At 38.4% G+C, this 22,306-nt stretch overlaps 1 protein-coding gene across 13 annotated transcripts in view; it reads left to right on the plus strand.

Moving 5' to 3' along the window:
• Positions 1-22,306, plus strand: part of LOC139604172 (poly(rC)-binding protein 3-like) — a 500,787-nt gene that overhangs the window by 316,664 nt on the left and 161,817 nt on the right. For 12 of the 13 annotated variants that reach the window (XM_071455227.1, XM_071455235.1, XM_071455217.1 and 9 more), the window contains one exon: positions 12,753-12,838. The exons of the other annotated variant lie outside the window; for it this stretch is intronic. The gene's annotated coding sequence lies outside the window, so the exon portion shown is untranslated. The remainder of the gene's footprint in view (positions 1-12,752; positions 12,839-22,306) is intronic. 13 annotated transcript variants of the gene reach the window in all.

A 22,306-nucleotide genomic window follows, 5' to 3' on the forward strand; every position in this document is an offset into this window, starting at 1 on the left:
GTTTCACTGAAGCTTGATTATTTGTTATTTGCTTTTTTTTTTTTTAAGGAATGTGAGCATGGAAACTTTCATATGATCACATGAAAATAAAACATGGTTTAGATATGGATTCAGTACCTTACAAATAAGGTACAGGAGAAAAAAGGTTAAATGTTTCAAATGTTCTGTGGAAAGAAGAGTGAATTCTGATTTTCTGGTCTGGTCTGTCCTGAAGGATTTGCTCTGATAGCTGAGGATTTATTGATTGAATCTGCATCATTCAAAGAAGCAAATTAATGCTTTGCTGTCAGATTCTGAGAGTTCCACACTGTGATTTGATCCATTTAAGCAAGAAAACCTTTTTTTTTTTTAAAGTCATTTCTTATTTGTTTTACTCCTGATGCACAGGAGTAGTCTTCCCACCTTGTTTACAGCAGTGCTTCAACACATTATTTGCTCAAATTATAGAAAGATATCAATTATAAGGGACGTGCTTGCTTCATTTGTGCTGTAGACAAATGACAAGTTTATAGAAAAAACTGTATCTTGGTTTCTGTTAGCCAGATTTGAGCACTAGCTGAAGTCCCTGGAAATGTCAGTGACTAGGAGTTGTGTGGGCAAGGAGTGGCCCATGGTTCTGGTGGTCAGAACTTGTGTGGGTCCTGATTCTGCCCTGAGCTGGGCTGGTTTGGCACCACATTATGGCTTCAGCACAGAATCCTCAGTAGAAAATGCTGGTATCAAACCACTATACTGGGCAACCAAAACAATCTTTGTGAAAGGCATTGTGGCTTTACTTGCCAGCAGTGGTGTTTATTTCTAAATGTACCTTGATATAGATAGATGCATTTCTGATCATTCTTTCTTGATCATGTAAATCTAGACAGATTTACATTCATGCAAAACTAGACAGATTAGGCTCTTACTTTAATCAATATATATCTTGATACATTTGTCCGTGACAATAATTTCTTAATATTAAGATGTGACCTCTGTCAAAATCTTACACCTACAACTGAGGAATGAAAGGAGCATTGTAGCTTCTTGAAATGTTATGAAAGTATATTGGAGTGAATGGAGGAAGCCTATTTCAGAAAATAGAGCCTGTTCTTACAGATGATCTCAAATTCACTTGGCTTTGTTTCTCATTAGTGCAACCAAGACTATGGCCTATGATATAAGTAAATTTATAGGCAGTGAAAAATAGCCCTATCAGAGAATCTAAAATGAGCATTTTAAATTGACAAGGGTTAAAAGAAAGACCATTAGAGCTGAATAAGTATTTGAGAATGTTAGTCTAGAGCTCAATACACCTCCCTGGAAAATCAGTGCCCAAAATTGTTGAAAAAAATATTGTTCTTTTTGCCCCCATTTGTTTTTAATGGGGGCAAAAGGTGTTTTTAATAATATTTTTGTTTTCTCAATGTTTTTAATCTCAAATGTTTTTAATAATCTTTTTAGAAGATTTTATACTATAGGGACGATGTTCCTTGGTGCTCAAAAAGCTGCCCTGGTAAATACTGGGAAGGCTGAAGGCATTATTTGATCCCTTGATCCAATGTGTGTACAACTGGGGAGAGGCTGTGGAAGTTATTCCAGATTGTCCTGCCAGTGTGCACAGTCCATGCTGTGGAGAGGCAGAGCAGCTCCAGGGCTACACACCAGCTGAGCTGCTCAGGTTCTCTAAGAGTGCAGCTCAAAAATGCTAGCAACCCCATATCATTGTTTTCACAATTTGTTTTATAAAATATGCAAGTCACCAAAGCTTAGCAATGTGGGAGCCCAGAACTGGAGGTTTTTTTACTTGTGCTACATCACTAGCAGGGTGACAACTAGTGAGATTAATGGTTTTAGGGTAATTTCTACTAATTGAAGATGTGACCCAGTGTGTTCAGCTATGTCTTGACCATGCAGTTCAAAATCTCTTATTTAATACTCTTTTCTTTATTCCACTTCTTCTGGTTTTGAGTCCTTCACTTTAGTGCATTGCTTCATATCCTCTGCTCCACTGTAAACTTAAAATAAAGTATTAGGGGGCAGCTGGTCAGCACCCAAAAATCATACTAGTACTCTACTGCAGGTGGCCTGGGCTCAGTTTGGAAGGTAGCATCTAGGAAATTCAAACAGTTGAGAAAAAAATATGAAACCTGCTTTCTGATGAACATCCTACTGGGAGAGCAGCTGGGAGGAACACAAGAAGGTTTTCTCTGGCCCTTTGTTTTTATAGGTCTTATGTTCTTGGCTCTGAATTTGCAAAGGGATACAATAGCATAGGAAAGAGACTTCTGTGCATGCTAGGAGGCCACACATGTATGTAGGGAGTCTGCATGGTTTCAGTCTGGTGTTTGTTTCTTGTATCAAGAACTGGTTTCAATTCAGGGAAGATTCTTTTTGAAGTTTGATTGTTTTTTTCAGTTCAGTTCATCCAATCATAAAAGTGCATTTCAGAATTACCTTTATGCAACTGCTACAGCAGGGATCAACTTTCACTTGGTGCATGGTGAATGTACTGTGCTGCTTCTCTGACTTAGTACCCAACATTCAAAACTGAGCATTGTGAACCTGGATGGACAGTAATATCCTCACTTATGTGTAAAGCTCAACGTGTGCAGTTGTACAAATAAACAAAATAAGCTCACTCAACAGGGGAGATGTGAGTCAACAAAACAAACCAAGGCACTACTCTAAAACAGAACCAAAGTGTGCCTTGCCCATTGCATTCCAGAGCCAGTTTTTCCAGGTTCTCAGTGTACTGGAGAATAATGGAACTCACAGTGCCTTTCAGGCTTCTATTAATTTTAAAAGACCAGAGAGTAATTAATTACCTTTATTTTTAATTAGGTTGACAATACCTTAAAAGAAGCCACAACATTGCACATGGAATATCTGCATCTATTTTCAGATGGATAACCATGCTGTTATGGTTATCCATCTGAAGCTCTTTGGTTATGTTCATGCTCCATAGATGTGGCTTCTTCCATGCAGTTAAAAGTAGATGTTTTCACTGCTTTTAACTGGCATCTTTCTGTTTGTTCTTTCCTAGTCTACTCTCCTAAGCCACATGAAACTCTTTAGAAGATATTTGCAGTTTGTATTCTTTTAAGGGATGATCTTCCATATAAAGTCATACAAGTAAAAAAGATAGTAATTACTTTTTTAAAAGTATCATTTTACTCAAATTAATATATTTTTACTCATTATATTTTTGCAATATTTTCTCAAGTATAATACAGCGTTCTACATGCAGATGCATACACAGGTACATGATCTTTATCCTTGACCTTCAGATTTCTCTTTTTATATCACTGTTAAATACCAATTTGTTACTAATGCATACTTTGCAGTTAAAAATTTATTGCTTTAAAAGCAGAGGCAGTTTCCTGCCTAGTCCTTAATTAATCTTTATTTAAGACACTTAAATATTTATAGTGCCTTACTTCTTTTTTCATTATAAACACTGTAGTGCTTCAAAGAACTTATATGTTTTTGAAGAGTGTGCACTATAACTGCAATGGCTACTCATAAAAAAATTCAGCACCTGTCTCAGTCCATAGACTGTGATGTTATTGCAGATCTAGGCACAAAAATGTGAGGTTTAATGATGGTAGATTGGTACAGAAAGGGTCAGGTTTCCCTTAGGCCTCATTCTCCCTCAGTGACAAGTCGATCAAAGAGCAGGTAAACTATTACTGTGCCTGCTAGACATAAGCAAGGTCCAGCTAACTTCAGTGCATGCCAACTGCACAGCTAAGGGAGCAAAGAAATACTGGATCTATTGCTTAACCTTCTGCTGCATCAGCATTCATCGTGCCAGGGCAGCACACTGCTCTTCCAAAGGGCAGCAGCAGGGAGTGGCAAGGGGTGTTTTGCCACACCAAGGCACGGTGTTTCCTGGCTCCTGTGCTTAATGAAAGCCACTGTCCAGTATCTGCACAGAGGGCTGGGTTATGCTTCCACCCTCAGCCCACCAATTGACTGTGCTGCAAACCACTTGGCCCAATCCCCAGGACAATATTTTAGCTATCTCAAATTTGCTGAACCCCTGCTTATCTTGCAGATTTTCCCAGGAGTGCCTGGACCTGAAATCATCAACTGAGCCCTATTCAGTATGCAACTTTTCAATTCCCCCAACTACTTAGTGCTTTTGGTAATGATGTTGCTATAGGTAGAATAGATTCTGCTTCCTCATTTTACAGACAAACCTACCCTGGAGCTGGATGGGAGAACTGGCCAGCAGTAATTCCACAGCACACTTTCTCTGACCTTCTTTCAGTCTGTAGAGCCATTTTTTCTCTATCAGCTTTTCTTTTTCTTTTCTGTTTTCTCTTTAGAGAAGAAGGGAAAGCACAATTTATAAGAGGAATTCTATTTTCATACGCTAAAACAAAACAGCTTTGCTGTTGAAAAGCAGGATAGAGGTGGGAAGGGAGTAGTTTAGGCTCATAGTCAGGGATTTACAAACTGAGTGGGATTCTGCATCGCATATTCTGCAGGAGGTCACGCTTAGTGATCAAAGAGGACCCATAAGAAGGTCATAATTTCTTAGCAATGGAAACAACCATGCCTTTCATTCTGGCACAAGGAAGGGGAAGGTGGACTTCTGTGTGCAAGTTAAATTAGGGAAACATCACTGTGCTTCTGCATGGTCAAATTGCCTTAAACAATGGGATCACCACAGTGTTCTGGGAAACACAGCAGGTAAAATTGCAAAGCAGATATGAGAAAACTGAAATCTGAATTGCAGTACAAGCAAATGACCTGCTGCTATAAACTGTACCCTTACAGATTTGCTAACTGATTGCAACATGCTATTTATTATGTGTATAAGCTGTAGATTGATCAAGATTATTTGTTTCCATTTATGTCTTGTTGGAAAGCAATGGGGGATCACTGTTTGAATGAGATAGATTTCTGCCAATCATTCTCATATGTGAAATGAGGAATTTGAGTTTTATTCTTGTTACTTTCAGCTGAGTTATTTAACTGAAACCATAGCTTAAAAGTGGGATTTTTCACACTGTTTAACTGGAAATATTTAATGTAGCCAGAGATCGATACTGATGCTTGAATGGATGAAATATAATTTTAAGTCTTGCAGTGCTGAGTAAGGATAACATAACAATATAATTGGTGATGTGTGGGATGCATCAGGAATGTCAGCTGACCATATTAAGTGAAATCTTTCTCATCTTAATCATGAGAATTATTTCAAGGATGTCACTGAATGAGATTCTTCTATAAAGCAAGAGCATTTTAATATATTTAATATAATTTTAATATATAAATGTAATGGGACCGTGCCCACAGATTCTTTTAACAAGGTATTCATTTATTCTAGTCCTGCAATAAAAATAGCTGATTAAATTGATACTATGTTAACAGTTTTTTCTTCCTAGTATACCTATATCTCCTGCATAGTGTGTTCTCTGCACAAATTGCAAGTTGTTACGATTGTCCTGTTTTGCTTTGCTGGAGGGTGGTACTTTAATGAGTGTCACTTTTGTGATTCTACCAGTATCTTTCAGCAATTCACAGAGGGACTTTTATTTTCAGTTGCCTTCTGATAGCGTCACCATTTCATTAGCCTTAGCTTATTCCAGAGGCAGAGCAATTTATCAGATAATGAAGGTTGAGTAAGCCTCACTTATGTGACATGTGGCAAGTTCTGTCATTTCTCTGCCCTCACCTGTTAGATGTGCCATCAGTCTGCAGTGGTGGTGCTTGCACAGCACCTAGGACAGCCAACATAAATTTTACTTCTAGTTCTACCCCTTTCATTGCAAGACCTGAGGCAGTGGCACAGCCTCTTTGTACTTGCACAATACTGCATCTCAAATAGTAAAGGATTTTGATACCTACTGTGGAGAAGAATGATAACTCTGGAAGTCTTTAATATTCCTGCTGAGCAGCAAGGCACAATAAGCATGCCAAATTGAGATGGTGCATGAACTAGACAGTGTCTCAGAGATTCCCTGTTCTTAACCATTTCTGATCCGTGTCTACAGCATAGAGAAGAGACTATCTCCTAGAGAGTGTGTCAGGGAAACAGCCCTTGTTCTTTGCTATCTGCACAGTTTTCCCTAAGTGTCAGTCTAAGCTTGTAAAACAAGGATGCCATACTGACCACCACACTCTTTTTTGTCCATCCCTCCCAAGACAATGCTTATTCAGGTGGGGAATGCTCCTCACACACATCTTTGTGTTGCATGTGTCCTTATGAAACTAAGCTGAGGCAATTAGAAAAGTTTAACCATTTAAGTACTGCTTCTTGACACACCATGGAAATCTTCAATAAAAAAACAGCTTGCTGCTGGATAAGGCAGCACAGTGACTGCTGCCTCTAGAAGAAGAGCACATCACAAGCAGTTGGGAGATTTCTCTAGCACAGCAGCCCCAAGAAATCTCAGAGCATTATGGACAGTGGGGACCAACTGAACAATCAGTATCGAATTAGGGAGGGGACAGCTGGGAGGACTTGAAATCTTTTGCACTCTTGTCATAGATACTGTGATATTGCCTGTCTCTCTAAATGAAATAACAATAGGGAAGCCTCAGGGCAGATTGTCTGCTTCCCCTCTCTTGGGGAGTATGCCTTATTTTGCTCAGCATATTAGAGGTGGCAGATCCATTGTAATGCAATGTCAAAGGCCTTTGGGACCTAAAAAATGTTGTGTGTGTGGTATTGGAAGGGCAAAGAAAAAGCATTGACCCTACCAGCTGTGATCTTTTCAGGTGGTATGTATGTACTTTGGTTGACCAAGCTTAAAGAAAATGAAATTATTCCCGATGATTGTCCAAACTTAGAGCAAATACAATTATTTTAATTGATTGCATAGCTCCATAGCTTTTAAGCAAAACTCCTTGAGGAATATGGCAACCTTTGCATTACAGATTGCATGATGATCCCAATAAACTTGTTTTCTTGAATTCTGATTCGTTTCTGGTTTAACATTTGACAAAAATGTTTGTTAGATCCAAACAAAAACATTTGTTAGATCCAAGAGAGAAATACTCAGCTGTGTGAGGAAGTACTTTGCCATGCTGATTGTTTTGTACTCACAACAAATCAAACAAACAACAAATCCAGGTGCAAACTGGCATGGTAAATTTTTTCTGTTTGTTATTCAGTTATTTTTTACTCATCTGTATCTTGGAGAAAGTTATTTTCATCTGTTCAACAGGAAGAAACATTCTGCTTATTCTGAGGTGGCCATTCATGAGCAGTATCATTCTTCCTCCACCATAAGGCACATAAGGCAGAAGTAGAAACAATTGTTAACAATGCATGGCCAATAGAAAACAGCTGACAAACCACCCACATGCTGAAATTGCCTTGTCCGAAGCAATTCAATGCATAATTAAAAAATGTGTTTGCAGAATTCTGCCCATTAACAATTTCCAAGTGGAAAATAGGGCTGGATCATGCATTTCCAGACTATCTGTACTGGATGTAGTAGGACAGTAGGGTTGCATCCTCGTGCTCCCAGAGAACAGAATCATTCTTTGTCTATATAAGGGTTGCTCAGAGCAGCTCGGTTTAAGTTAACTGAAGGTATGGAATTGGTGAGTATAACAGAGGTGCAACAAACCCAGTCTGGACATTTTCACTGAAAACAAAGTTGCTTAAATATGTTGCCTGCTCCAAGGATCCAGTGGGTTGATCTTGGCCAGTGGCTAGGCACCCATCTGGCTGCTCTCTCAATCCCTCTCCTCAGGAGAGGAACTCAAAAATCTCATGACTCAGAATGAATTAGATCATTTACCAATTACTGTCACAGAGAAAACAAACTCAGCTCGGGGACTTGAGTCCCTTGCACTAGACCAACACAACCCTGCCAGCTGAAATACCAATCCACCTGAGCTGTGACCTTTTACAGTGGACAGGTGTTGGAGTAAGTACATGCCTGCATAGAAAAGTCTTTTTGCTTGGACAGAATAACAATTTCATGTTAATTGAGGTAAACTTTGAAGGAACTTATGCAGTCACACTGATTTGTATGTAAACCTCATTTGTTTCCTATCAGTTTTGAACAGCTACTATTTCTCTGTATAGAGTATGAATTTTAAGAGCAGTCACTGTTCCAATGCAGGTAGTTAGAAGTAGCTTTTTCTGCAATATCTTTTGAGTCTGGTTTCCCTTTTTTGGGCAAGGCTCTTAGGAACTGTTCCAGCTAGTGTGCAAGAAAATCTTTGAGGGCAGAAAATTCTGAGTTTCACTGGTACCTTTGTATAACTTCACATGCTAGGATAATTATGGTAATTATATTTTTTTTTAATAAAATATTATTTTATTTTTATAAAAATAAAAATAATCAAAGGGTTTTATCTTCAGAATTCTTTACAAGACCATCCATAGTTTAGGAAATAAAAAATTAATACAATGATAATTGTAATAATCCTCTGTACAGATCTGATAATCTTCTTTGTTTTGGAATTTTGCATAAATTAGTAACTAAAAATGTCTACATGAGGTCAGATGGGTCTGTCTACTTAAGCCAGTATCCCACCTAAAACACTAGCCAAAATACCAAGTTAGCTTAGCCTAGCATGACATATTCAGCTTTCCAAGAAGTCATGCAAACATTTTCTGTCCTAAACAGACATTGAGTAACCACTATGAAAGTATTGAAAGAAAATGCTCCTCAGGTTTCTGGTTCGCTTCCCAGTGACTGAGGTCACACCAGGCTATGCCCCATCCCTCCTCCCTCCTCCTGGTTTTCAATGAAATAACATGGGTCTGTAGCAGAAGGGAACAGTGATAACAACCAAGGTTAATGATCTGGGCAACCAAGAGTTGTGGGGCCAGACATAGCCCACAGCTTAGTTGCCACCTACACAACTAGAGATCTAGTCTGCCAAAATCAGTCAGAACATTTCCATCATAGTCCTCTAAAAGTGTTTCATAACTATGGCCTTTTATCTGATCAGAAGCATCAGCCATCCCATGGTGGAAGTCACAAGCCCTTCACTTGTAGCACAAGTGTCTCAGAGGGAAGTCTTTAATAGATCTGCATCAGATGAACAGAAGATGGACACAGAGTTCAAGCAACCTTGCTTAGTCACTAAAGCCTTTCTTTTTTCTTTCCTAGTACAGAAGTCACTAAAATAGTATTTTATCACCACAATAAACAGAAAGTGACAACTCCATACATCCTATATCTATCTGTTTGTCTGGGAAAATCTCTATGCCTCCCATCATGAGACACATGAAACAGTTAAGATGAAGAAGACTAACTACACAGGAATGGAATTGCCATTTTCTTCTTTTTTGAGGGGAGAAAATTCAGTATCATCTCTTATTTCCATAAAATGAGAGTTTTGTTTACTAGTCCCTTTAGTCTTCAGTAGCAGTTGGATGCTTGGATGCCAGACCTGAGGATCCTCAGAAAATCCTAGCCTAAAGCCTGCCTGCTTGAGTAGGCTGCACTATTTGAACTTAAAATGGTCCATAAGCCCCTGTATAGATATGTTTACAGAAATCTGAAATGACATATTTGCACTAATGCTCTCTAACCTATGCATGTTGGATGAGATGACTAAGAATTCAGAAAAAAAGCAAAATTAATGAGAAGAATTGCAATAGCTGTACTTAAACCAGACCAAAGGACAACCTCCCTTGGTATCACCCTACAGCTCTCTGTAAAGTTTCTTAACCTGAAGGTTTATAGTGTGCAACTTTGGGTAAAACACAGGCTAGTACTGGTCAATGTTTCTTTTACCACTACAGTGGCTTGCTTTTTGAAGCCCACACATGTTTGGAGCTTCCCACCACATCCTGTGTGAATGAGTTCCACCCTTTAATTATGACCCCTGTGGAAAGCATCCTCTTTTGGATTTCATGTTTTAAACTTGTTAACTACTCATTTTATTGTGACTGCTTCCTTTGCTATGAAATAAAGTGAAAACCATTCTTTATTCACTTTCTCAGTACTGTTCATTATTGTCCTGAGGCTCTGTCACAGTCCTTTTTCTCATTTGTCCCTCTTCCATATGAAAATCCTAAAGCCTTTCTTTTTTCTTTCCTAGTACAGAAGCCATTAAATACCTTTGATCATCCTGTCATCATTTTCTTTATCCTCCTATTGCTATCCTGTCATTTTTGAGATGAGATGACTGGAACTGTATTCAATATTCAAAATGCTAGGTGGGCAATGGATTTCTTTGGCAGCATTATTGTATTTCTTCTTCTGTTTTCTGTTCTATTCCTAGTATTTCCTAATATACTGCTTTATTTTATTTTTTTTTGACAGTTGATGAGGATTTAGGTGACATTTTCAAAGGCTGTCTCCAAGCTCTCTTTCCCAACTTCTAGTTAATTTCACTGTGTGTTTATAGATTTCCCAGAGTGCACGTAGAACAGCTTAGTCATTTAGCCTTGAAAACATAACTAAATTACAAGAGGGGCTGGGCTGTAAATGGGAGATTGTTGATAGAATTTTGTACTTGCTCAGTTCTGCTGGCAACTTTTATTCTTCTAGGTTTTGTTATACCAGAGGTTTCTCTGACATATGTGAAGCAGTGAGAGTGTTTGCCATAGATCTCACAGTTTCAGTAGGCTGTTGATTATTTTAACAGAACATTGATTCTAGCAGAAAACTCATTCAGGAAAGAGTTCATTCCATGGCTTTTAGAGAGGGTTTTGCTGATTTTGCCGCTCTAAGGCATATCCTGACCAAAAGCAAGGGAGTCCAAACAAATGCATAATCCTCTGCAGTACTGACTTGATGGAGATTTTATCCCATAGCCTTCAATATCAGGTATAGATGCATAGCACTTCAATCTTTTTCACAGCTGAAATGTGCTATCAGTATCATAATGATTGCTAAAATGGAGTTCTGGAGCCTAATGAAATCTGAAATTAAATAAATCATTTCAGGACTGTAAAAACCTAACTGTGAAAGAACTTTAAATAGTTGTTTCTAAAAGAGTGCTGACAGAATAAATATATTGCAGCAAGGTGATCAGTCTCATCTCTGACTTTAAAAAAATTGCTATGTTATATTTCAATGATTGCTGTCAAAAATTCCTTAATGGGCCAAAGACACCTCAGTATCATATCACAAATAGACATTTTTTTAAAATGAGGTTTTCATCTGTCTCCTTTCATGGAGTGGTAGTCATTTGACTTTGTCCTTGTAACTATAAGCTTTTATTTTCAAATTTGTGGCTGTACTACAGTACAGAAGGTAGAGATCTCTGAAGTTTTCCTGTTAATGCAATTTTCTCTGAGCAACATTTCTGCTCCTTACTAATTCTGTTTATTCCTATGCGTTATAGGCAGAGTTTTATTAGTATGGATTTTATATCTCCATTCCAGTCTAAATCCTGGGTATCTTAGAAAGATTGACAGTGGAAACATTATTTCATAGCTGTGGTGGGCTGACTTTGGCCAGCAGCCAGGCACCCGTCCATCTAGTCTCTCACTTCCTCTTTGCAGCAGAACACGGGGAGAAAATACAATAGAAAATCCTACAGACTGGAATAAAGACAAGAAGATAATGCTTGATTACCATAATAGGGAAAAAAAAAACCTGATTGCCATAAAATGTGGCATTCACATTCTCTGAAAAAATTCTTTTGCCCAAGATTTTTCTCCTGGGAAGCTGAGAAGCCTCAGAGAAGAGGAAAACAATCCTTATCTCATTTACTTCTCCTGTGATTTGCTCATGTGGAATGTATTTGGAGATTGTTTACCCACAGGTGATTGTTTCATTTGATTCTGGTGTGCGTTGTTTGACTCACTGGCCAGCCAGTGCCAAGCTGTCAGGACTCTGGAAAGAGTCACAAGTTTTTTCATTATTATCTTTTCAGCATTCAGTAAGCATCCTTTCTGTATTCTTTAGTATAGTATAGTATTCTTTAATATAATATAGTATAATAAAGTAATAAATCAGCCTCCTGGGAACATGGAGTCAGATGCATCATTCCTGCCTTCGTTGGGGCATTCCCTGCAAATACAATAATAACAGGTAAAAAACTCCCCAGAGATGGCTTTGGGAAAACTAATTTAATTTTTTGCCAATTAAAAAGAGCATTGGAAAGAGAGAAACAAAGACAACACCAAATCTACTATCCCTCTAACATTCTTTTTCATAGGGTCAACTCCACTCCTTAATTCCCAACTCCTATAACTCCTTCCACCACAGCCTGCATAGATGGAAGCACTCATCCCAGTCTTTCAGTTTCATTTTTATTTGGAGAGCTAAGTAGGCTTCTTGGTACAGTCAACTCCCCTGTCTGTTAAAGCTAGAAATTACAAAGCTAGACTTTAATGTGGAATAGTGTTTCAGTACAAAGGGATAGTCTCAGACCACAAATTAGGAGGCCAAATACATTAACTAGTCCAAAAGATAGCAAATGAACTTGTAGTAATTTTTTTTGAAAGACATTTAGGGACAAGATTTTCTGGGCTTGTTTTGGAAAGTCATTTACTCCAGCATATTGTTTTTTCTAAACAAGAAAGGAGTCAGACTTCTTTCATTTTCACTGCTCTCTGTCAACTGTAAGAGCTTGGAAATGTAGGTATGCAAGATAATAAGATATGTAATTGCTCTTCTCATTGTTCTGACTCCCTATGCACTCCAGGAAGTTTGATCTGAGCAGTTCGACTTCTGGAAGCCCATAAAATCCCTACAGATCCAGTGGGGAAATAAAAATATATTTTGTGAATTAATAACCTCCTAAAATCGGAAAGCAATATATGTTGGACAAGTTTTGGTTTAGTATTTGATTGGTGACAAAATTACTAAATCCTTGATTATTTTCCTTTTCAGAGCATACTCAATACTTTTAGATATCTTGAGACTGGAAAAGCTGACCATCAACAGCAGGTTTTTAAATATCACTGCTCTTCTGACAAGTAAGTTCTCCATTCCAGATTTTTTTTTTTCCTCTCTAATATTCCTGACCTGTATTTTATTCTTGTATTTACTATATGGACTATCACATTCATTTTCTGAGCCAAGTAAACATGAGTGCAAATTGAATAGTATGGAATTGCTCTTAAATTTCCCAGCTAGAATGAAACCTTTCAATATTACAGATAGAGCTGAGATAAAGCACTAACTCATCTATTTATCCCAACTTGTAAAGCCAATGGAACTGTGGTCATATCTCTGGATGTTTTGGGAAACCTTTTTCCCATTAAAATATTTTTAGGATGGAAAAATTAAATCATTTAAATATTTGTATGTTCTTGCTGGACTTAGAGAAAGGAAGCTAGAAGAATTTGGAAACTTCTGGGAATAATAGTGTCTGAGGAGATACACTCTACATTTAGAAGAAAGAGTGTTAGAAGAACTGGAAAGGATTGAGAAAAGTGGAGAGGCAAAAGGTTTACATGCAATGAGGAGGAAGAGGGTCCTTACTAAAAGGAATAGAAAAGAAAGTTCCTTTCTGTTCAGCTCTTGTTGAGGGAGAACTTCAGAACTTATTAAAATTTTAGCTTTCATGTGCATAAAGTTTAACTTTCATAAGAGACTGAATTTTAAAACACAAAGTTATTCTAAACAATGAAGTTCATTTATCCTAACTTCTTAAGTGAAAGATCTTATATATCCAGAGACTGCTGCTCCAAAAATATCAAAGGAGATTCTCACAGCACTACTAAGTTTCATCTTTCTTTCCATTTTCATAAAATTTATGTAAATACTATGTTATTTGCTACATCTTGGAATATATTTCACTTACTTCAGTGTATCCAGTAGATTTTATGAAATGCAGTTCATGGTTACAGGTTGGTTGAGTTTTGACAATCATGTTTTATTATTCTGCGGATGGTTGATATTGAAATTTTAGGACTTTCTTTCTTTTTTGCCACTGCAAATTTCTAAGATAAAGAAGAGAATACATTGAATTTAGTTCATACAGCATCAAATATTTCATGAACTTGTATATCATAATTAAGCATGTTTAGCTACCAGCAGTCTCAAAACAAAAGTCTTCTGATGTAGTACTTCTTATAAATGAAGAAAAAAGTGATACAAAGAATATGCACAATTTAATAACTGCCCATGGGAATAAAAATCTTTGGATTTATATTTATAAAACAGCTTCCTTCTTTCTTATTGCTTGTTTGGTTGCTTTTCAGGCATTTTAGCTATAAGCACACAGCCCAGCTTTTGAGTCTTATTTGGGGTCTTAAAGGATCCCAGGGTCATGGCTTTTATTTCTCTCTTCCCAGGAAGCAGAAGTACTGAATATCTCACATGTTACTAAGAGATCCACCTGTCTGCACTTCTGTGTGATTCACTTTCCTGTTGGGCAAGAAAGTGTCAGAGATGTGGATAACAATACAAGCTTCCATATCTACTTTAGTGACCACTCAGTTGTATTTTGCTGAGAGGACAGACAGGCTAGAGCCAGCAGCTTCCATTCTTCTTGGATTTGTCAGTGTGATGCAGTTTTGAAGCTCTGTCCTGTTTACCATGAAAAGCAGACCGTAAGGAAAATGAGGCTGTTTGGCACAATGAATCCAAGCTTAATAATTGAATTACTGAATCTCTGTGGCATTAAGCATGGCAGGACTGTGCACGAAACTGATTTATCGGTTCATCAACCCAGGAAATAAATAATAAACTCCGGTTAGTCTGAATAGAGAAAATTATAAATGGAGGGTTTAATTTTGAGATGAAACAGGGGGGGGCAAGTTCCAAGGAAGAGGCTCAATTTCTGCTTAGACAAATTAATTTATTTTCATTAACAACTTTGTGTTTTGAGGCAAATGCTACAAAAGCAAAAGAGAAGGATAGGCATATACCCACAGGTGAAGCAGTGGTGGTGGTATCTCCTTTTATTTTGTAATATGACATTGTAATAGTCACAGGGTAAATCCCCTCTTCTACTAAATAATATTGGAACACAAATCTCTCACCTCTGATCACAGTACCTATCAGCTTCCTCCGTTGTACAGTATGACCAACAAAGTATTTATTAGAGTTTACTTCAAACTATTCAGTGTTCTCATAAAACATTAGCCCTACACAATATCAATGGAGCACTTGCTAAATTACAATAACATAGAAAATACTTGGCAAGAGGAGTCGTAACTGAGGGAGAGTTTTTGCCAAAGATTTCAGCAAGATTCACAATGAGATGTCCTCAGTATTTTGCAGACAACCTGGAAGCTGACAGAAATTCCTTGTCAATGAAATTTGCAAATGATACCAACAGTCCGGACCACTTGCTCCATCAAGCACCTGGGTTGCTTGGTAACCTCAGCCCATCTTTCTATAGCAACATACTGAATTTAGGGCTGAAGAGTTTCTCTCTTCATTGAGAGAAAGAGGAATTGTGTTTTAAGGGGTCCTAGTCTTTGAGGGAAATATATCAGGAATCACAGCAGATAAGCAAGTTCACTGTAAAAATTGATAACATAGAGCAGGGGTTGTTGTTTTAGTTGTAAGTCTGACCTTGGTGAGACTGATACCAGAAGGCTGTGTTTTGGTGCTTCTGCTTTAAGAAAGAGTGCTGTAAAAAACATAGAGGGTCAGAAGAAATAATGACTCCATCTTTCTTCTGTGCATTTACTTTGTAATTCGTTTTCTGGAAAAGGGTTTGTTCCCCTCAGTTGATATTATTAAAGTATTCTGGCTTTCTGCCAAAGTGTAGCAGTAAATAAAATGGTGGTTGACCTCACTAGTTTGATAATCTGGACTGGGAAGAACAGTATTACCACAAAAAAAAAAGTGTGTAACCTCCTTTTACATCATCTTCTCCCTGGTTACTGTATTGTTGACTGGCAGCATAATTCCTGTAGTCAAAATACTGATGGGAGAAAAACCTTTGATCACTATAATCAGTCCTGTTCCCCTGCTGTGAGAATATCATAGGACAGATCCTTTTGACTGCTACTTTGTTTACATTAGGTACTTATATTAGTAAAAGTGGAACCTATATTGTCGCATTTAGGGAATTACATAAAAGTTCCTGATATATTTATTCAGATTCTTGACATTTGCTTTTTGTTTTCTTAGAAACCAATGAATGACATTTCACATTTTTATGTTTCTTTATTTATTACATATATTAAGGTGATTTATTAGTCAAATTAGCCATTCTTTGTACTGAGTAAACAGATCAGTGTGGTTTTTCCTGTGCCCTGAAAGATTTTAGAATTAGCAGATTTCAGTCTCAGCCATGGAGCTTTTCCCTACAGGAGAAAGTAAGATTTTCTGCCTTTATCAGCTCTCAAGAGATAACTGTGCATGAACTAGATATTGCATAAAGCTAACCTGAATAAAGTGAAGAAAATGCCTCCTTTGAACATGCAGACAAAGCTACAGATATCAAACTTGGACTAAGCACTTCTGTCAGAGGCTGTTTTCTCCAGTCTCTTAAACTCTCCCAGCTCAGTGGTTTGATGGTCAGCAAATATTTACCAACAGACACATAATACTTAAATATTGCCTGTTATTTAATGTAAATCCAAGTTTGGAACCACATTGGTAAAAATTCATTTTTAATTTTAAATCATCTTGTTTGAAATGAAAGGATAATTTAAAATAAAAATATATATTTAAATTGAAAAATTGCACCTATTAAAAAAATACAAACAGCAGTTTCAGCAAAATCCATTCTTGTATTAAAAAATTATGCATGACTTACTTTGCAGGCTGCCTGCAGTACAATGGAAAATGAAGCAAGCAGCTCTACTTTGTATGGCTATTTGGAAACCCTGGAGGTGTTAAAGAAGTGAAATAGTGGCTTGCCTAAGGCAACAACTGTGTTAAACTTAGATGTTGATTCGTTTATTTAATAAGCATAACAAAAAGGCAAAATACTAAATGAATTATCTTAGTGAAAATAAACAGAATTATTACCATAAAGAAAACCAATATTATTTCTTATTTAGGGAATTTCAGAACTAGATGAAATGGACACTGAGATGTAAAGGGAACATATATTTTTTTGTTTCAGCTTTTAAAGATAGCATCCGGGCAAATATATTTGAGTTCTGTTCGGTAGTTATACAATATGAAGAAAAAAGAAGCTAAATGTGCATTTGATATTTTGATTTCTTCCTAGAAATGCACCTTGAGTCTTAGGCATTACTCCAGCTCCCTAATGTAAAATTCTGTTCAAATGACTGTAATGGATTTACTTTCAGATACTTTTTCTCAGATTTCTAGCAGAATTTCTGCAGTAGAAGCCAAATGGTACCAAATTCTTTGCTGCAGAAAAGGCACAGGAAAATTCAGAAGAGTGTAGAAAGACTATAAATAAAAAACATTAGCCTCTGACCCCACAATTGTCCAGAAACAAGCACAATTATGTAGACAAATGGTGCTGATCACAATCTTCTTTCCCCACAGTGTGACAATTGCCCGGCATAGAGCAATGCTGAATAAATAGATGTGACACCAGCAGGATGGAATATGCCTGCCCACAGTGAGATAGAGCAGGCATTGACTGGGCTGACAGCTATAACAAATAAAGATCTTGGCTCAACAGGAGATGTTGAGCACCTGTGACACTTGTCTTTGCTAATTCAGATTTTTGCAGTTGAATGCAGGAGTGAATATGAAGGGTCAGAGTCACCTGGTTGGGGGCGGGGTGGGCAGCAGAGGGGCTGTCTGAATAAGGAAATCAGTTTTAGGGAACCTCTAATCAGTCAAGAAATGCCTGTGGCACTAGACACAAAAAAAGCAAAAGTTCAGATTTCAAATTGCATTCAGGGATTACCTGTACCCTCAAGATTTTGTTCTGGAGCATTCATTGCCTACCTTTGCCACCTGATGCTGAGCCCACAGGCAGCACCTTCGCTCCCTGCAGCAGTGGAAGCTCTTCACAGCCCTCCCTTCCTCCCCAGAAACATGTCTGTGGCCCCAGGCCTGATCCTGATCCCTCAAGGGGAACCTTTGAGGGGACCCTTGTGTAATCCCCACTTTGAGGGGGCACTCTGCAGGGTGCTCGTGGCAACAGGAGCAGTTAAGTGGGCAGGTCCTAAAGGGGTATTGAGTGCCATAGTCTCTGCTCTCATCCTCATGGTTTCTCATTCCTTGAAAATCCCTTGGAGACAGGTCTGTCTAACTTCTGGCATCTGATGGATGGTCCTAAGTCATGCCATCATCTCACACTCTTCCAGCTAACACAGTGGAGGAGGGCAAGACCTTGAGAGATTCTGGTCCTTCCAACATGTCTAGTTTCTTCATGTAGTTGGCCAAAAGCAACTGTTCTCCAGAATTGGGAGCTTTGGATAAGTCCCTAAACATAGGCAGGATCACTGTGAACTTCAGTTCTTCTTGCTGTAAGTGAAGAGTGCCCTCAGCTCCTTACAGTGCACTGGAAGAGGATGCTGCTCTCCTCCTGCTGCTCTGCTCCTGCTGCTGCTGCTCTGCTCCTGCTCTCCAGTGGGCAGAGGCAGCCGAGCCTCCCAGGTCTGGGCTCTCCCAGCCTTGCTCCTGTGGGCACAAATCATGGATGCCCCGGCAGCAGCCCTTCCAGTGAGCTCAGGATTCTGGGCTGAAAGCGTCTGCAGGGTCAGCGTGCCTGTGCCAGCCCTTTGGCTGAAGAACAGTGCTGCAGCACTCGCAGCATTAAAAATAGAAGAAATCGATGTCACTGCAACTGGGATCCCTGGGGCTATGGAGTGTGTCTGTGACACCCTGCCCACAGCAGCTCCTCCTGGGGCTCTGGCAAAGGGCTGCAAGTTCCTGACAGACCAAAGAATCTGGGGCAGAGAGGGAGTGTTTGGTGTCTTTTTGAGCAGGAGGGCCATTTTCGAAGTATGATTCCCCCATTCTGATAGGACAGGGCAGGTTCAGTCCAGCTCAAGAGCATTTTGGCTAAATGCAGTCCTGTGTAGCTCAACATGCACAGTATTTTTATATTGTAGTAGCAACAACCAGTTAAAAGACAACATTTATTAGGCTGATACAGACACATTATTTGCCTGTCTTGTCAGGGTAGAAATGAGCAAAAAGCCAGAAGTACAGTTCATTAGGAAGGAACTAAGCCACATAATTATCCTAAGAAAATTGGCTTTGTAATTTTTTTCTTTCTCTCTCTCTTTTTTTTTCCTAATGTTCTTACTGTTCACGAAGATTTATATATTGAATAGAAAGGGAAAAGAAAATATGTGAGTGTAATAGTATGAATTATTTTATGCTGCCGTATGGAGTTCAACTGGTTTTAAAAAAAATGAGAAGATTTCCATTTCAATGCTATTTGTTTTATAATAGAAACTTTCCTTTTCTTCATCCTCCTACTTCCAGAAGAGTCTTACTCAGTCCATTCAATCCTAGCTGAAAGGTTACTGTTTTTCGACAAGAGAGACTCCCTTCCTTTCCTGTCACTCCTGGATGCTGTGAATAGGGTTCTGTTTCTCTGAGGCTGAGATCCATCAATGGGAAGGTTCACTGGGAGCAGCTGAGTATTGCCCTCCCCTCCTGGAGGTCAAGTGTGCCACCCCTGGGTGCTGCAGAAATTGTGGGAGGAGACGTATATGCAACCCCACCAGCCCTGGCTCTGACCCTGCAGCACTCAGCATCCTGATAACCCTTCCACTGCACTGTGCCATTAATGTAAATTAATTCAGTCTCTTTGATAAATAGTTCCCTAGATACATAATCTTTACTTTATATTAAATTTCTTAGCCTAGGCATTTAACATTTGTATTTGTATACACATTTTTCTTTGTGTAATCCTGACTTTGACAAGGCATTGATGAAGTAACACATCTTGCAACTAAGCAGTGAAGTAGTAGCCCTTTGAAGCAGTTAAAGGGCTGCTCATTCCAACTGAATTCTGACATTTCTAATCACAGTAATTATATTTCATTTTAGTTTTGTCTTATGGTATTCAGTAGGAGTTCTTATTGAGTGAAGCTCAAGTCTGTGTGAATAATGCTCTGGGCTGTTTTCTGTGATATTGGGAGAGGACATGCAGGAAGGCTGTTGCCATTCCAGCTTGTGCTGTGAAGAAATAAGAGACTAATTAACCAGTATGAAATGGAGACAGGACTCTACTTGGTGATTTCATTGGTTTGTGATCAGAGACCTTTGGCTGCCCTGGATGATTTGAGCCAGAGTAGAGCAAAGAGCAGCAAGTCCAACACTAGAGGAGGATTTGAGCTCTAAGAGGAGTGCACAGTCTCAGACCCCCTGGCAGTCACATTTATGAAGAGATGGCCTCTACTGCAAGAAATGGCCGTGAGGGCATAAAGGGACTTTTTTCTGCTTGTATTTTCATACTTCCTAAATTAAACTGTGCCTGTGTGCCTTTACAAGCATCTCTCTCTCTCTTCACTTGCTTATGAAAACTCAGACCAGCTCCAAGATCTTGCTATTAATAGGAAACAGTAAGCATATTTGAAGAAAAGAAACAAGAAAGACTTATTACCTGCAGGTAAAAGCTCAGAGGGAATAGGATATAAACAGCACAGAAAAAATCTTTAGAGAGTCTACCTTCTAGTGCTCGGCATGCTTTTACTCAGTGTCTGCAAAAGGAGATTTGGGGCAAAGCTGAAAACACTCAAGAGGCAGAGCAGAGATTGCACATGTAACATCAGGGAGCTCCTGTCAAAATTAGAAGAGTTTCTGAGGAAAAAGAAATAAGAATACATAAATACTGTTTTGCAAAACAGCTACATCAGTTTAATTGTAGCCTTTCAAAACATCTAACCTCAAACAGACAAGGAGCCTCAGAAGTTTCATGCTGATGATTTGAAAGTATTATAAGGTTGCCAACAATCTGTTAATTTTGGCTTAACTGTAGTCTTTTTTATCCTTAATTCCTGGTAATATTTTCCATGTATTGCCACAGAAAAGGACAGACTAGAGACTCCTAAAACGGGACTCTTGTAAGGCAGTGAGAGTGTACATATCAAAATGACCAGAAAGGGACAAGATGAGTCCCCAGCAAATTAAGAATGTGTATTCACTATGCTTGTAATAATGATAGTATGTTTTATAACATTACATTTAAGCAATTGTTATTTCAGTCTTATGGAGCAAAGAGTGCAATCACTGAGATTTAAATAGTGGACTTAATTGACACTGCTTGAAGAATATTCACAGTCCTTCAATAGTTGGTATTATCTCTCCCCTTATTCTATGTGATTGTTTTAATTCAAACTAGCTCCCTGTTTTTTGCATAGAATTATTGATGAAAATATTTCTTTCTTCTGCAAATGATTAGCTAAATCATCCTTTTATTTACAAGCAACACTGTGTCCCTGTGCCCTAAATCTTGCTAGTTGGAAGAGTGGGAGGGGAAGCAATTTAATTAAGTTAACTTTATTGACACACTGGAGCTGCTGTTTAATAGCATGGCTCCTTGGAGTGTAGTGCAGGTAAATTGAATGAATGCCACAGAATATCACTTCCCTGCATTGCATATTTCAAACCTCTGCCAGGCAGTTTGGGATGAGCAGCCAATCAGGAAAAAGGTTTTCCCAGCCTTGCTGGTGCGGCTGGCATTTCCCGTTATGCTCCGAACGAGGTGCCAAGTGTTCCCCATGCGTTCCCCCGAGTGTATTGAGAGGGATAACTCTGGGACTGTGTGTTGTGCTCAGCTGCTGCATTTGGAAGGCAACTTCGTGGATTGGCTCTTCAGCCATGTATCCAAAAATGCCTTTTTATGAAGGAGGAAAGCTAGCGTGTGAGTCTGAATGAAAGTGCTGTGAGTAAACTATTTAATATTAAAACCTTGATACACTCATTCTGCATGAGAAATCAGATTCTAGAAGGAGAAAAGATATTTTCTGGAGCTGTGGTTTTCATTAAATACTTGGAATAAAAAGAAAAATTGCAAAACTTCTTTGTTTAGCAGTTTTTTGATAAAACAAAAGCTGCAAAGGCTTCCACTGTGTATACAACTATGCCTGGTACTATTTCAGTTACTGTTTCTGTTGTTAACATCTTTGTCCTAATGTCTTATTGGTATATAAAATGAGTACAACTGCTCTTCCGCAGCTGACTGGAACACACACCCTTTTCTGCTCTGTTCTTCAACACTGCCCACTGAATGATAAAAAACAGTATCTCAGTCTGTTGCACCTGTACTTTCAATCACTTCTTTTAAAAGTCAAGCCAGATACGTAGTTCTGCAATGTAACAGCAACTTCCTACAACTTTTAACCCTTAGAGAGTTTAATTTTCCTTGATTAAGCCTGAGACCCAAAGACCCAGTTTTACACTTTTGCATGAATAATTAAATACAGCCACTCAGCTACTTTATGTTTCACTATGGAAAATAAGAGGTAGAACTTTAATTACAATTCACGCTTTTCTCATACTCATTCAAATCAATGTTTGAAAAGGTTTTTGTATAATTTTTTATCTAGAAACAGTTTTTTCTTTACATCAAATGCTGTTTTTAATTTTAT

Source organism: Agelaius tricolor, unplaced genomic scaffold (assembly GCF_023055355.1).
Source record: "Agelaius tricolor isolate 1412-34295 unplaced genomic scaffold, bAgeTri1.0.p SCAF_2, whole genome shotgun sequence".
Lineage (NCBI taxonomy): Eukaryota > Metazoa > Chordata > Aves > Passeriformes > Icteridae > Agelaius > Agelaius tricolor.